At 46.1% G+C, this 15,124-nt stretch overlaps 1 long non-coding RNA gene across 1 annotated transcript; it reads left to right on the forward strand.

Annotated features, from left to right (window-relative positions):
• The first annotated feature begins 5,864 nt into the window (after nucleotides 1-5,864).
• LOC149744440 (uncharacterized) lies at nucleotides 5,865-14,271 on the forward strand. Its single transcript, XR_016391162.1, has 3 exons — nucleotides 5,865-10,314; nucleotides 11,801-11,877; nucleotides 12,970-14,271. It is a non-coding gene; the product is annotated as an uncharacterized LOC149744440 (long non-coding RNA).
• The last annotated feature ends 853 nt before the right edge of the window (nucleotides 14,272-15,124 follow it).

Raw genomic sequence — 15,124 nt, forward strand, 5'->3', positions numbered from 1 at the left:
GTGGTGAGGTAACAGGGTGATGTTTTGGAAATCTTAATCATCAGTCTTCTGGTTCCAACCAGTCTGGGGTCTACATGCTTGTGGTCAGCATGTAGTCACCATCCTCCACTGGATGGGGGTCTTAGTTTCTAAGTTTATGTCTGAAGCAAGTTCCTGAAGCAACACCCCCCTGTGTACTGCAGACAGCAGGCAGGACATGGTGGCAGTGTTCCCGCCTCATTTTTGGGTGGCCTGCTTTGCTCGTGTAGTTAGCACAAGCCTGGTTCATCTGTTGAGCAACCCAGCACTGCCTGCTGCTGCATGGGTGGCAGATTGAAGAGGGGCAAGAATGAATAAACAGGGCAGAAAAGAAACTTTGTTAACAAGAGATGATGGTAGCTTGGGATGTAGCAATAAAGGTATGGACAAGTGGAAAAACTAGAGAGATTTATGAGAAAAGTGTATGATTCTGTGGTCTTTAATACATTCACAGAGTAATACAATCATCGTGACTAATTTTTTTTTTTTTTAACATTTTCATCACTCCAAAAAGAAAACCCCACACCCATTAGCAGTCCTTCCTCCTTCCTTCTCACCTCTGGCCACCACTAATCAACTTTCAGTCTCTGTGGATTTGCCTGTTCTAGACATTTTATGTAAATGGAATCATGTAATATGTGGTCTTCTGTGACTGGCTTCTTTCACTTAGCATAATGTTTTCAAGGTTCATGTAAGTAATAGCACGTATCAGTACTTCATTCCTTTTGATGGCTGAATAATATTCCAGTATATGGGTATACCTTATTTTGTTTATCTGTTCATCAGTTGATGGACATTTGGGTTGCTTCTAGTTTTGTTTGTTTTTTTTGCTATTATGAATAATGCTGGTATGAATATTTATGCACAAGTTTTTTTGTGTGACAAGTTTTTATTTCTCTTATACATACCTGGGAGTGGAGAAGAATTGCTGGTAACTCTATGTTTAACTTTTTGAGGAGCTACCAAACTGTATTCCAAAGTGGTTGCACCATTTTACCTTCCCACCAGCAACGAATGAGGATTCCAATTTTTCCACATCCTCACTAACACTTGTTAATATTTGTCTGTTTTATTTTAGCCATCCTAGTGGGTGTGAAGCAGTGGTATCTTATGGTTTTGATTTGCATTTCTTTGATGACTAATGATGTTTGGGTCACAGATCATGGCTTGCATGCAAAAAGTATTTTAGTAATTGAAAAAAGTATTTTCAATATTATAGAGTGGTTTGTTTTTGTTTTGGTTTATTTGGTTTTTTTGGCTGGGCCACATGACATGTAGGATCTTAGTTCTGCAAACAGGGATTGAACCCTAGCCCCTAGCATTGGAAGTGTGGAGTCTTAACGACCAGACCACCAGGGAAGTCCCATTATAAAATATTTTGATAAAATATACATCCAATAATTTAACAGATAATAATAACTGCATTGAACAGTACTAATTGAGCCATCAGGTAATGAATTAAAGTAATTTTACAGAGAAACACGGGTTTTATCCCTCAGGAAGAAGCTTATACTCAAATTGGGAGGTATAATGAAAATAACACCTATATATGCACATTTATTAAGGCTTAAATCAAAACACTAATTAACTTGTGGTCCATGGATTATATGCAAACTGTGGGTTTTTTCCTAAAAAGATGGTCACGGTCCATAACTTCTGTGAATTTCTTAAAGAATTCTAACCACTACCACCCCCGCAAAAGCTAAGAATGACTGCTCTAAAATTTTCATTGGGGAAAAAATGACTAATGCATTCTTTATGTCTGCTTCCATTAACATTTCTTTCTCAATGTTAGTTACTGGTTAAGTTATGCATTTTGCTTTGGTTACCATTTGTTCTAGTCAAGGCTTTCTGGGTCACAAGATAAAGATATCACTTCACACTAGTTTAAGGGAAAAAGACTTTATGGAAGGCTCTCGATGTGGCTAATGGAATCCAAGGGCATCCAGCCTGGCTGGGACCAACAGAGGACTGGCCCAGGAAGCCGGCAGCTAGCTTCCCTCGCTCGAGTTCTCTCAAATTATCCGCTCTGCTGATCTCTCAGTGAAGCAACCACCACTGCTCATGCGTGCCCCTGACCCGGCGTGCCTGCCCTCACTCCCTAGTTTCCGCGTCCTCCGTTCACTGCCCTGCAGGAATGACTAAATAGTGCCTCACAGCCCCAATTCAAAACTCTCAGGATTGAGACTCTTGTTAGTCCCACTGCTAATCCCATCAGCTCTAGCCAGGAAGGCAGCATCCTGTGGAGCAAGTGTGACGCTGCCCCTGGAAAGGGGAGCAGAGGCGGAGAGACACCCCGCCTGCGTCTCCCGCTCCACTCAACTGAACATGAACTTGCTTGTCCGTATGCCTGAACTTCAGGAACTTTTCATTTGTATGAGTCTCTAGAATCTGAAATGAAATACTCTCATTTCCTATGGAGATGATAATCAAGAGAGAAAACTTATTGATCTTTTAGATCAAAATCTCCATTATGTTATCTTTATTGCAAACCAAGCCTTGAGGGATTTGTGTCACTTTCCATGTTACAGTTTCAGATCCTGGCCACCATCACCACCACTGCCACACACACCCACATACCCACTAGCTAAAAAGACAGATGCCTCCTTGAATATTTAGCTTAAAAGTTGTCACGGTTGGCCTGTTGATTGATATCAACCATCTGAAGAGGTGAATCCCAACCTGCAGTGTTGCATATATATTTTATTTCACAAACTCTCTCCTGTTTCCAAGAGTGCTGTGAGATTTGTATGTTTTTTTTAATGAATTTAAATGAATATTGCTTTGAGAATTAAGTTTGACCATTTTCCAGTACCCAGTAGGCTAATAATGGACGTGGAAGCCCCCATGGGGAATCTGTTCAATTGGACGCACGCAGGAGACCCACCCCGTTATCCACCATTCACAGTAGTGGTGGCTGTCGACACTCCTTTCAGCTTCTGATTCCAGCCAGAGTCTTGCTGTCATGGACTTCACAGGAGGGTCATCATCCCCCCCGATTAGTGAGGAAGTCTGGAAACCATCAGCTTGTTACCTGAAAATTGGGTTTGCCTCTTTTTGGGCATCGAGCCAAAAGACACAACCAAGCCACAGATCAGGAGAAGGAAGGGTTTATTATTACTTGCAGCAAGGAAGGAGAACACTGGGGATCTTTCCCAAAGCAGTGTCTCTCTGAACCACAAAACTGGGGAAGTTTTAAGCTAAGTGTACATGCATATTCATGAAGGGGCTTGAGCAGAGGAGAATTCAGCACAGAATTGGGGCAGAGGTCAACGGAGTCCGAGCTTTAGTTGATTGAAGTCAGGAGTGTCAGGTCATTCCCTCCTCTACCTGCGGGGGAGCCTTCGTTCCTGCAGAACTCAAAGACATTATTATGTATATCCCTTGAGGAAGAACTAGGACTCTGCTTTATCGTTTCACTATTGTCTGACTGCCTTTTCTCTGTTCCTATATTCCTTTGTTCCCTTAGCATCATTAATTACTGAGACATGTTCAAGGGCGAGCATTGTGGCCAGCCTTAGATCCCAAAATGGCTTAGCCCAAAATGGCTTCTTCTCATGTCAGGAAAGCCATTCCTGGTTCTCTTTCTCCCGGGATCCCCTAACCTATCTGCTTACAAGCTCATAGGTCCTCTACCTTGGCTGTTCATCAGCCCCCCCAGGCCAGACCTCATAGTCTCTGAAAAATTTAAAAGCTTTTCAGGTGACACACAGCCTCCAAGGTTGAAGACTGTCACATTTGATGGAATTTTCAGACAAAATGTGTGGCATAAATTGCAAAACAAGGGTAGGGTTGTTTTTTCTGTTTTGTTTTCCCATATTTCAGTTTCATTATAAATATGTCTCATTCAGTACATAAAATTTGGGGGGAAAAAAAACATTCACAACCCCAAAATAAGGAGAAAACCACTGGTACCATTTAATCGTATTTTCTACTAATGTTTCCTATCCATATATTTTATATAACTAAGGCCCCAGTGTAAATACACAAGGACTATTTGGTTTTATTTTGTACTACTTGACACTGTAAGGAAGCATTTTCCAGGCAAGGCAGGCAGTATGGTTATCAGAAAATTAGAAGTAAAAATCCTCCCATCACTTTAAGGTCCATCCCTCCCACCTAGCCTCACTAGGTCAAAACAAGAACTCGCCAAAGTTAAAACACAGAAACAGGTAGTCAAGACTTAACTGGTTTTACCTCAGAGCCTCACCGGATAAGGGCTCTTTTAATAACAAAGCTTCCATTTAGGGATACTGAATTGCCTTCCCCTTCAGAGTCTATGGGCCACTTGCTTTGATGTGCAGTTCCCTTTAAACCTTGCTTGTTAGGCACCTGGAAATTCCTGAGAAGATCTTTAAGTCAACAATACAGATTTCTGAGCCTTGACCAGACCTGATGTCCCCTCCCTGCCTCCCCGAAGCCTCTTCCAAAGGCAGTCTGCCTGGGGTGATAATGGGATCCCAGCCCCAGAGGGAGCGTCCATCCCGACTTACCACCACCCAAGTGCCAGAAGGGAGCTGCCAGCTTGAGGTGGCTTTTCCTGCCCTTAAGTGAAGGTGTTCGTTGACCCCCTCAGACTTCTGACAGCTCCCTCAAAAACCGCTTGCCAAGGGCAGGAGTCCTTGTCAATGGGCACCTGTCCTCTCTGGAAATCTGTAAATTCTCTTTGAATAGTTTATATTTCAATTAGGTTACTGTGCATAATTACGGAGGGTGACTCATGGAGAAATGAAACAGAGAAATGATCACATATATACTATATTTATATGCACACACGTAGACTGTCCATAAAGTACAAGTGTAAAGATTATGTGTACGTGAAAACATATTAAAGGAGAGCGAGCCAGACTTCATTCTAGATGACAATCCACCCCACCTGTCCCTTATGATCCATGGGCAGGTGTGGAAATGACAGAGCCTCCCTCTGAAGCCCCACCAGACAGTACAGATCTTTTTCAACTTACAATGGGGTTACCTCCTGATACACCTATCATAAGTTGAAAATACCGTAAGTTGAAAATGCATTTAATACACCTAACCTACAGAACATCATAGCTTTGCCTGGCCTACATTAAACATGCTCAGAACACTTACATTGGCTTACTGTTGGGCAAAGTCATCTAACACAAAGCCTACTTTATAATAAAGTGTTGAATATCTCATGTCATTTATTGAATACTGTACTGAAAGTGGAAAACAGGATGGTTGTCTGGGTCCAGAATGACCGTCAGTGTATTGATTGTTTACCCTCACGATCGCAGGGCTGACCCGAAGCTGAGACTCGCTGCCACTGCCCAGTGTCACTGGAGAGCATGCCGCCAGCCCAGGAAAAGATTAAACTTCAAAATCGAAGTATGGTTTCTGCTCACTGCCTATCACTTTCTCGCCATCCTGAAGTCGAAAAATTGTAAGTCAAACTAAGCTGGGGACCATATTCTGTACTTGGTAACAGAGGAAAGGCCTTTGCCCCTGCAGAGCCCAACTCAGGGCTTTCCAACTTTGCGTAAAATACCGCTGTCTTACAAAGTAAACGTGAGCAGAATAGTTTAACAAGAATGGCTGTTGTCTTTCAGGTAAACCATAGATTCTCTAGAAGTTGAGACAAACTAAAGCCTTCACAATCAATCACTCTCTAAAAAATCATTCCAGGGCTTCCCTGGTGGCGCAGTGGTTGAGAGTCCGCCTGCCGATGCAGGGGACACGGGTTTGTGCCCCGGTCCGGGAAGATCCCACATAATGCGGAGCGGCTGGGCCCGTGAGCCATGGCCGCTGAGCCTGCGCGTCCGGAGCCTGTGCTCTGCAACGGGAGAGGCCACAACAGTGAGAGGCCCGCGTACCACAAAATTAAAAAAAAAAAAAATCATTCCAAATATGTATTTCATTCATCAGAATGCTGCCTTTTTCCAAAAGAAATTTGAAGTGGGTTAAGGTAAAGAAAGTGTACACATTAAGATTAACAAAGTAGGGGGGCTTCCCTGGTGGCGCAGTGGTTGAGAATCTGCCTGCTAATGCAGGGGACACGGGTTCGAGCCCTGGTCCAGGAAGATCCCACATGCCGCGGAGCAACTAATCCCATGCACCACAACTACTGAGCCTGTGCTCTAGAGCCCACAAGCCACAACTACTGAGCCCGTGTACCACAACTACTGAAGCCCGCGTGCCTAGAGCCCGTGCTCCGCAACAGAAGCCACCGCAATAAGACGCCCACGTGCCACAACGAAGAGTAGCCCCCACTCGCCACAACTAGAGAAAGCCCGTGTGCAGCAATGAAGACCCAACGTAGCCAAAAAAAAAAAAAAAGATTAACAAAGTAGACATGAACAGAGCAAGTGGGAAAATGAGGCGAAGCAGACATCCTAACCCCGAGAACTAGCTAACCACTGTGACTGCTGGTCAGACTTGGCTTCAAGAGCAAGTATACAAGGCAGTTAGCAGGAAACCTGGAACATGATAAGGGCTAATAAGTCATAGCCAGTATTATTATAATTCATAACCAGTATTACATTTCTCAAATACCCATTTTATTTCATCTCATGAAGTTGCAGCTACATTCATTTTTAAGGCTTTAAAATAATTTTGGAACAAGATGCCATTGGATTGGAATCTTCTGGTACAGTGCAGCACCAAGCTCGCTCTTCTAACTCAGGATCATCTGAGCCTTGCATTTCAGCAATTAAAAAAGAATGATTGGGAACTCCCTGGCAGTCCAGTGGTTGGAACTCCGTGCTTCCCTGCAGGGAGCACGAGTTTGATCCTTGGCCGGGGAACTAATTTTCCACCAGCCAAGCAGCACGGCCGAAAAAAAAAAAAAAAGATTAAACTAGGAATGTCCTTTTCCCATACGTTTAGCTCTTCCATCTCTGACTGGAAAATTTGGAGGCAATAAGGTCCCCAATATTTTGGTCTGCAAAACATCTCTGTGATTCTTGATAGCCATGACAAATAAGAAAAAGGAGTAAGTTCCATTGTTCCCATCACATATAATGGAAGGTTTCAACTATAATAAGACTCTCAAAAAATATTTCTAGTGCAGGTCAGAGAGACACAGAATCGAACCAAACAGGATTTTTCTGTTATCTGTCATCTGGATCTGAGATGCTGCCCTCGAGAACCAACTTGTATAGCCAACGGCCCTAGTGCAGTCCCTGCGAGTCTCCCAGAAATGCCTCATGTTGGGGTCTGGAGTGAGTGTCGCACTTTATACAGCAGACGGTGGCTGGCACCAGTGGCACCATTGCAGACATTAGGAAAACTAGCGGATTCCACCTGGGCACAAAGGCCAAGTCTCTCTTCATATGCCCTCCTATAGCTCTTCCTTTTTGCCTTCTGCCATATCCTTAGGTGAGTCCATCTTGTTTCACCTGAGATGATACCAGAAGGAGGTTTATAAAAGCATTACCTTTCCCCAGGTATCTAGCACAGTGCATGGTCCACGCTCAGTAAGTAAATGAATGAGAACCAAACAACCTCCAAACAAAAATGACCCTAATGGTTTCCAGTTCAGTCCAGAAAAACAAAACAAAAGAACCCCACGGCATTTAAAGAAGAGAATGAGTTGTCAAATAAAATTGTCAAAATGAGACCCCCTAGATTTCACCACATATGCAGCCTCCTGCTTCAGTCAGACCTGCCTGATGCCCCTTCATCTCTATGGTCATCCACCTCTCCTCATCTGATCAGAAACTGTCATCAGCTATTATTATTTAGCAATTCTGTCTTAATGAGATTAAGAAGATCGGAGGTGAGAGGAGGGACAGCAGATGGAATATATTCTATTTTCTGAATTGATAAGAAGAGAAAGGAGGCAATGTAGACATGGTCAATTTCCATCATTAATCAAATAGAAAATACTAATTTCCTGAAAAGAAAATTTGTGGGTTCAATGTCTCTTTACTTTTTCTCAAAAAACCTGCATTTGGTCCCAACCCACCAAGGTGAATGTAATTTTCTTGGATTTATCTCAGGCGAAAAACTACCCTATCTCGCTTCGTTCACAGTTAAGAACCTCTAAAAGCTACCTCCTGTCTATTGGAATTTTTATTTAACCAAAGGAATAAGCATTAATACTAATATATGTGTTGTTTACACTGTGATTATGCAAAGCGGAGAAAGTAAAAGAACAATTTGACTTGTAGAGTCTTTACATCATTGTTAAATTCTCCAACCCTGTCCCATCACATCCCCACACTAAAAATCTTCAGAGATGATTATCAAACTTCATACATGTATTTTAAAAAGTTTGTTTGCATTTATAGAACATGATTCCACCTGTGATGTGAGCCTAAATACACAAACCCTATTTCACTATTAGGATTGTTGTTTGTTTCTTTAAGTAAAATTTCCAGCTGACACATGGTAGATGTTAGAGGTGCTTAACCATGAGGGCAGCAGCTGGCGGCCAGGATTAGAACATGCCACGCTGGTCTTCAGAGAGCGAGGGGAGAGCCTTTTTCCCCTGACTGCTGAGCGGCGGGACCTCCATCAATCAGCCCAACACCCAATCTCTCAGCTTACAATCGACAGATTCTTAAGAAGTTTTTTCTTGCTTTTCTCCTGGAATGTTCCTACCCCAAGATAAAAGCCACGCTCAGAAATATCGCTACATGCTATCTACGCTGATTTTTTTGTTTTTTTCAGTGCAAAGCAAGGAAGAGTGGCGTTGGCCCAGTAGTCCAGAAGCTCTTATCCGAGAGATGAGTGAAGGGAGGTTCTAAGACCCTCCTTGTTTTACCTCTGATCCCAGAGGCTTGAGCCCCCAAAGGTCAAGATGGTGGCCTCCCTTAGAGCCGTGAAGGATGGGCCCGGAGAAAACTAATCTGGGCCTGGATGCAGAGGAGTTAGTACACGGGTCGGGGCACGACAGTCCAGGTTGCTAGGGCTGACACCCCGTCCCCCGCCCTCCTCCCCACCCCTCCCGCCCCATTCCCCTTGCTCCCGCTCTGCCAGCCTCCCCTCACTGGCTTCACTGGTTTTACTTGCCCTTTAGCCAGCCCAGTCCGTCCCACAGCAGACTCCCAGCCTCTGCCCTCTCCTCGTCCTCTTCATACCCGTTTCCACTGGCACCTCCTCCTCGACTGCTCCATCCGGGGCCCTCTGTGAGTCATCTCACCCATGCCCCTGGCTTCAGCTGCCTCCAGCCTGCTAATTGTGGCCTGGATTTCCAACCTGGCTATATCACCTGATATCCAAGCTCCGGCCGTCTTCTAGAGAGCACCACCCGATGGCCTCCTAGCCCTGCATTCACCGTGTGCTTCCACCTGACCAGCCTCCCAGAGGTGCCTCATGTGGGTGGTCTGGAGTGAGTCCCACTTGATTCCGTCCCAGTTTATACAGTGGCTGCCACCAGTGGCACTATTGCAGACGTTAGGAAAACTAGCAGATTCCATCTGGGCATGAAGAGCAAGCCTTTCTTCATGTGCCTCCTGTAGCTCCTCCTTGTAGCTTCTGCCAAATCCCCAGGCAACTGCATCCTTAGAGTCACCTGAGATGATACCAGTTTATGAAAGCATTACCTCTTCTCAGGTATCCAAGTGCATGGCTTTAAGGACCTGTTCTCCCAAACTAGCAAACTTTCTGTCATGCGTTATTCCTTCCTACACAGTCACCAGCCAGCTCAGCTCAATCCTATCTCCTAAGTATTTGGAGACACTGTCCCTTTCTCTCCGTCCCACCCACCGCCTGAAGCAGGCTTCATCACCTTCATCCTGTAACGGCTTCCAGATTGCTTTTCATCACTCTCCCGTCTCTAGTTATCTTCCCAAAACACAGAATCCACCATGCCTCCACATGTTCGATGACTTCCAGTCTCCAGCCACACGCCGTGTCTCCCGGCCCCAGCACCCCACCCCCCTGCATGCCGTTAGTCACACTGTCTCCTCAGCTCGGAATGCTCTTGTCTCTGCCTGTCAAACACCCACTCACCATTGAAAAACCCCGTTCATCACAAGCACCCCCAGTCCCTTGGGCAGAGTCAACAGCTCCATGGGCCCGTGGACCTACCTCCTGGAGCTCAGGGCTGTCCCCTTCCTCACTCACTACCTACCCGACTCCCAAGTGCGATGCTTCAACGGGCCAGGCGCTCAAAAATGCCTGCTGCCTTTGCTTCCACCAGAAAAAGAAAGCTGGAGTCACAGATCGGTTTCCTAACAGCCTCACTACATTGTCATTCTCTCCTGTCCTCACAACAGATACTGTTTACATGAGAATCTAATCTGCTGGGTATTTATTGAAGAGATTCCTAGAAGCAAAGAACAAGCTCTTATGAGGAAACTCTCACCATGGAAGCCTGTTCGGGAGGTAACAGACACCAGCCCCCCCTGGGAGGGGTCAGTCTTTACCTGGATAACCCGGAGCATGGCAGGGGAGGGCAATGAAAGGAGGAAGAAGGAAAATTTGTTTCCATTAAAAGGTACCGGTGCTGTAAAAACTCCCAGGGTTAGAACCCCTATCCCCGTAACAGCATAAGAACTCCTCATATGTGTCTAGGTGTACAATTCTATTAGACCGATAGAGAAGTAATGGACTTAATAAACTGCAAAGAGCAAATGACACTATGTGATGATCAGATAAGGACTCTGGGGGTGGGCAGGCTGGGCTGACTCTGCTCTGCCCCCTCTCTGATCGGTCTCTTCGCCTCCCCGACTGCCGGCTTCCCCACTGTTTAAGGGGAGCCTGGCAGAGGCTGGATCACGGAAAGCCATGGAAGGCTGGGGAAGGGCTGGAGGGGGCAGAGAGGCCAGTGAGGAAGAGATGGAAATGTCATTTGGCTTGTGGGACAGCAGGATAATGTGGCACCTTCTCTCCATCGCTTTCGCCCCTGCTGGAATCTGGGCTCTGGTTGCCTCTCTCCTGGACTGCTTTCCCTGGTGACTAAGCTCAGTGTCCCACCGCCACCCGTGCCCGCCATCACTCTGGTCACCAGGCTGCCACCAGAGCAGTGTCTCCAAGGGGCTAATGTAACCTTGTCTCTCCCTTGCTTCCCAGGGCCCTCTGCTATTACAGGATTAACCCACGTGCTTCCCAGTCGTAATCCCTGCCCCTCTTCACCTCCCATCCCTGTTGATGGGTCTCGGCAAGTCAGCTGTTGCCTCTGTGTACTGACTGGCTCTGCCCTTCTCTTTGCTTGGAATCTCCCTTTCAAGATTTAGGTCAGGTGTCTTGTCTTCAAGGAAGACGTATATACACTGTTGACCTAAAACAAATAGAGTGCCAGATATTTCTCCAACAAAGATGGGTTTATTTGGGATCAGCAAAGAATTGTGGAGGGGAGCAAGACACCACCCCAAAATGCCTCTTTGTCAGGCAGATTATTTCAAGCTGAGAACAGTCAAGGGCCCCAAAACTCAGAATCCTTGACCTTCTCCCTAACTGCCTAAAGGAGTTTGCATAGCGGGCCTGTTCCCTGAACAGAGCTGTCACCGGAGACATCAGCAGAGAGCACGGGCTGGAGTGGTGGGGGAAATGCCTAGAGACCCGAGTCCACGCTGGGTCCCACTGTCTCTGCAGGCCCAGCAAACATTTATTTACTAAACATTTGCTTTTCCATCTCCATGTGCATTGCCTTCCTCCCCTTTGAAGTCCCAAACCACTAGCCCCAACATCCTTTTTTTTTTTTTTTTTCAACATCCTTTTTTGTCTTTAGCTGAAGATGGTACTTAAGGTGAGGGCTTGGGTCATTTTCATGAGTTACTCAGTTTTCCTGGGTCTCTCCCATGTATACATGTTACTGGACTTCTGTTTGATTTTCTCTTGTTAATCTGTCTCATGTGCATTTAATTCTTAGACCAGCCAGAAGAACCTAGAGGGGCAGAGGAAAATTTCTTGCTCCCCAGCAATTGCAGTTTGGGGTCTGCAGCCATGGTGAGCCAGGGGCAAGGGAAGGAGATTGCTTTTATGGGGCAGGGAGGAGAGAAGTTGGGGAGCTACAGTAAACAAAGAGTCTATGGCTTTTCATTGGCTGAGTGCTAACCAGGAAAGGAGTCTTTCTTCTTCCTGGTGGGCTCGGCTGTCATCACAGGCCCTGAGATCTCCCCTTTCTGGTCTCCCAACTCCATTTAAAATAAATTGAGGGGGACTTCCCTGGCGGCTCAGTGGTTAAGACTCCAAGCTTCCACTGCAGGGGGCACGGGTTAGCTCCCTGGTCCGGGAACTATGATCCCACATGGCACACAGTGCCGCCAAAAAAAAAAAGGAAATAAAAGAAATTGAGGTTTCTATTTATTAATTTTTACAACATCGACACACACAGACACACTCAGACACGCATATAGACACTCTCAGACACACATATAGACACACACAGAGATACACACACACACCCCATACTGCACCATACTGTAAGACTGGGCTAAATCCCTTCCCCGGGCTCTCCTAGCACCCAACCTCTGTCACTGAACTGACCAGCTTTTACTGACAAATCTGTCCTCCTATCTCGATGATAAACCCTTCCGGGTCAAAGACCATGTCCTTCGCAACTTTAGCACCCTGCTTTCCCCACGCTCTATCTGGTTCAGAGTGGGCCGTCAATAAAGCTTTGCTAACTGAACCCAACCATAATTCAAGGCAGGCTGGAGGGACTGGGAAACGGAATGGCTTCCAGGGTGACCGAATGTAAAATTGATTCCCCTCTCCGAATCCCTGGGCAGACTGCAACCTTTCACAGCAATGGACAGTATCACATACCCTCACCCTTCAAGTCTTATCCTTGCCCCTTAAAGCACACATAAAAATTGGACTCCTAAAACTCAGCCATTCGCTGTTGAATTCAAGGCCTTTCTCCAATTTGAGATATTCCACAGAAGAAATCGAGCCATTTCTAGGTAGCCGAAAGGAAACAGAAAAGAGACTGACTTAAAGCTTCATTCAGCTCTCATGTCGTTTCCCATTTATCTCCTATATTAAAACCTTTTGAACGCGGAAGCTACATCTGATTTCTCTTTCTGTTTCCCACAGCTCCTAGCAGGATGCTTTGGATATGAATGGCAAAGCGCTGGAGGAGAAGACAGGATAGGATGGACGTGTGGGCCCTTTGGATTTGCCAGAGGAAAAAAATAACGTGTAACTTGGAAATGTAATAAAACCTTCAAAAGTACGTACCACAACCTATGTCCATTGCAGGAACTCGGCTGTGTTTCTATCCATTCCATGCAGTCTATGCACCTGAGTCGTCTGCTCACCTGTGTCACATCACGGCCACGAGCACAGGCTTTGGGACCACACAGCTCTGGGTGGAATCCCAATTCTGTCACCCACCAGCTGTCCACCCTGGGGCTCAGGGTCCTCACCTGTAAAGAGACGATGACACACCTCACAGGGAGGGTCCAGCACTCAGCTTGGTGCCAGGCACATAGGATGTGCGCTATAAACAGTCGCTATTTGATTGTTGTGGTTGTTATTGTTATGTGGGTCCTCAGTATATTTGAAATGAGAGCAGGGATTCTAAATTAGAGCAGGACACTATTCAAATATTGGTAGAGGTTTGGCAGTTTGGAGAGGTATAATGGGAGATCATAATGAGATGATCACACCTGAATATATGTAGAGACAAACAACAAATTAGTTAAGAAACTTGTTAAAACCTAAGACCGGCACTAAGCAGGGCGCTTCCTTGGCAAAACAGGGCAGGTGGGGAGGAGGGGGGTCCAGCTCAGCCCGCCACGTGGAACAGGACAGGGAAGGCACGTCCGGCCACTGACAGAGTCTCGGGTCTCAAACCTCATTTAGGTCCGTGGTAGCAGCAAGTTCCCACCTGGAGAGGGGGAAGCAGCCCAGGACATCCAGGGATCAGGCGGTCCTGAGTCTGGATCTTAGATGCCCTGTCCAGAATTACAACTGGAGCCACACAGATGCCCTGTCCAGTGGTGATAAAGCCCTGGGCTTCTCTGAGGCTCTGGACACCCCATGGGATTGGCCGCCAAGCACAGCTGGGACCACGATGTGAGCCCAGGGGTCAGCTGGGGGTCCAGGGTCCCTAAACCCACAGGTATGGGGGGTGGTGCTTAAGCTCTGTAATCCTTTCCTGCCTGAGCGCCAAAGGAACCTGCACTGAGGGGTGAGCATCAGTGAAGCCAGCGGTCCCAGCTCTGAGCAGCTGGTGGAGAAAGAGTCAGGAATATGGGATGCAAGCTACATGTCCTGCCGAATTTAAATAGGTTGAATTATCCATCGTCAACGTTGGTCGACTTTTTTCCTCCCAGAAGCGTCTTTGCACCAAGGTACAGCTACCTAGCCCGCTGACAGGCACATACCATTAACTCGCAGATATTTTTATTTTTTTTTATTAAAAAATTTTTTATTTATTTATTTTGGCTGTGCCTCACAGCTTGTGGGATCTTAGTTCCCCAACCAGGGATTGAACCCGGGCCCTCGGCAGTGAGAGCGCAGAGTCCGAACCACGGGACCGCCAGGGCATTCCCTGCAGATACTTTATAATAACATCATCCATCATTTACATGGTGCCTTGCAGACTCCAAAGCACTTCCATAAAAACTGGGCTCGCTCATTCCTTAGAATAACCTGTGAGGTAGAAAGGGAGGTGATTTTTATCACCTCAGAGAGATTTTGATGCCTGAGAGAATTTGAGAAGATGTCATACAACACTTGACTTGGGTCTTGGAAGGAGGAATAGAAGTTTGCCCAGCATAACTGAAAGGTTGCCTCTTTCAAAGGTTGCCAGCTCGTCTGCCCAGCCATTTTAATGGTGGGCTGAGAGCAGGGGCGACGTACTGCTTCCAGTAGAATATCCTTGTGGGACCAGTGCCCTGGGACTCGCGTGTGACCTACAATCTCAGTTTTAATGTAACTCTTCCAAAGCAATTAAAAATACTTTACCCACAGATTGACGTTGAATTCCCTTCCCTGTACCCAATTAAAAAATGATAACAGTCTTATTAGATCTAAAATAAGCCCAGATTAGAAACAGCCTGTTTAAAAATCAATAAACTTTTCTTAATCCCTGCAGTGGAAAAAGAAAGAGGCTCCTCTCTGTCTTCCCTAAAAAGTCAGTATTTACACAAAGCATTGCGTTGCCGGATTCAGAGACGCAGAGGTGCCCGAGCGTTCACCCAGCTGCCGGCACCCCTGAATCCTGCGAGACTTATTTGGCTAT

This window comes from Delphinapterus leucas, chromosome 21 (assembly GCF_059928025.1).
Source record: "Delphinapterus leucas isolate spDelLeu-1000000601 "Yukka" chromosome 21, BTC_Dleu_Yukka2, whole genome shotgun sequence".
NCBI classification, from domain to species: domain Eukaryota; kingdom Metazoa; phylum Chordata; class Mammalia; order Artiodactyla; family Monodontidae; genus Delphinapterus; species Delphinapterus leucas.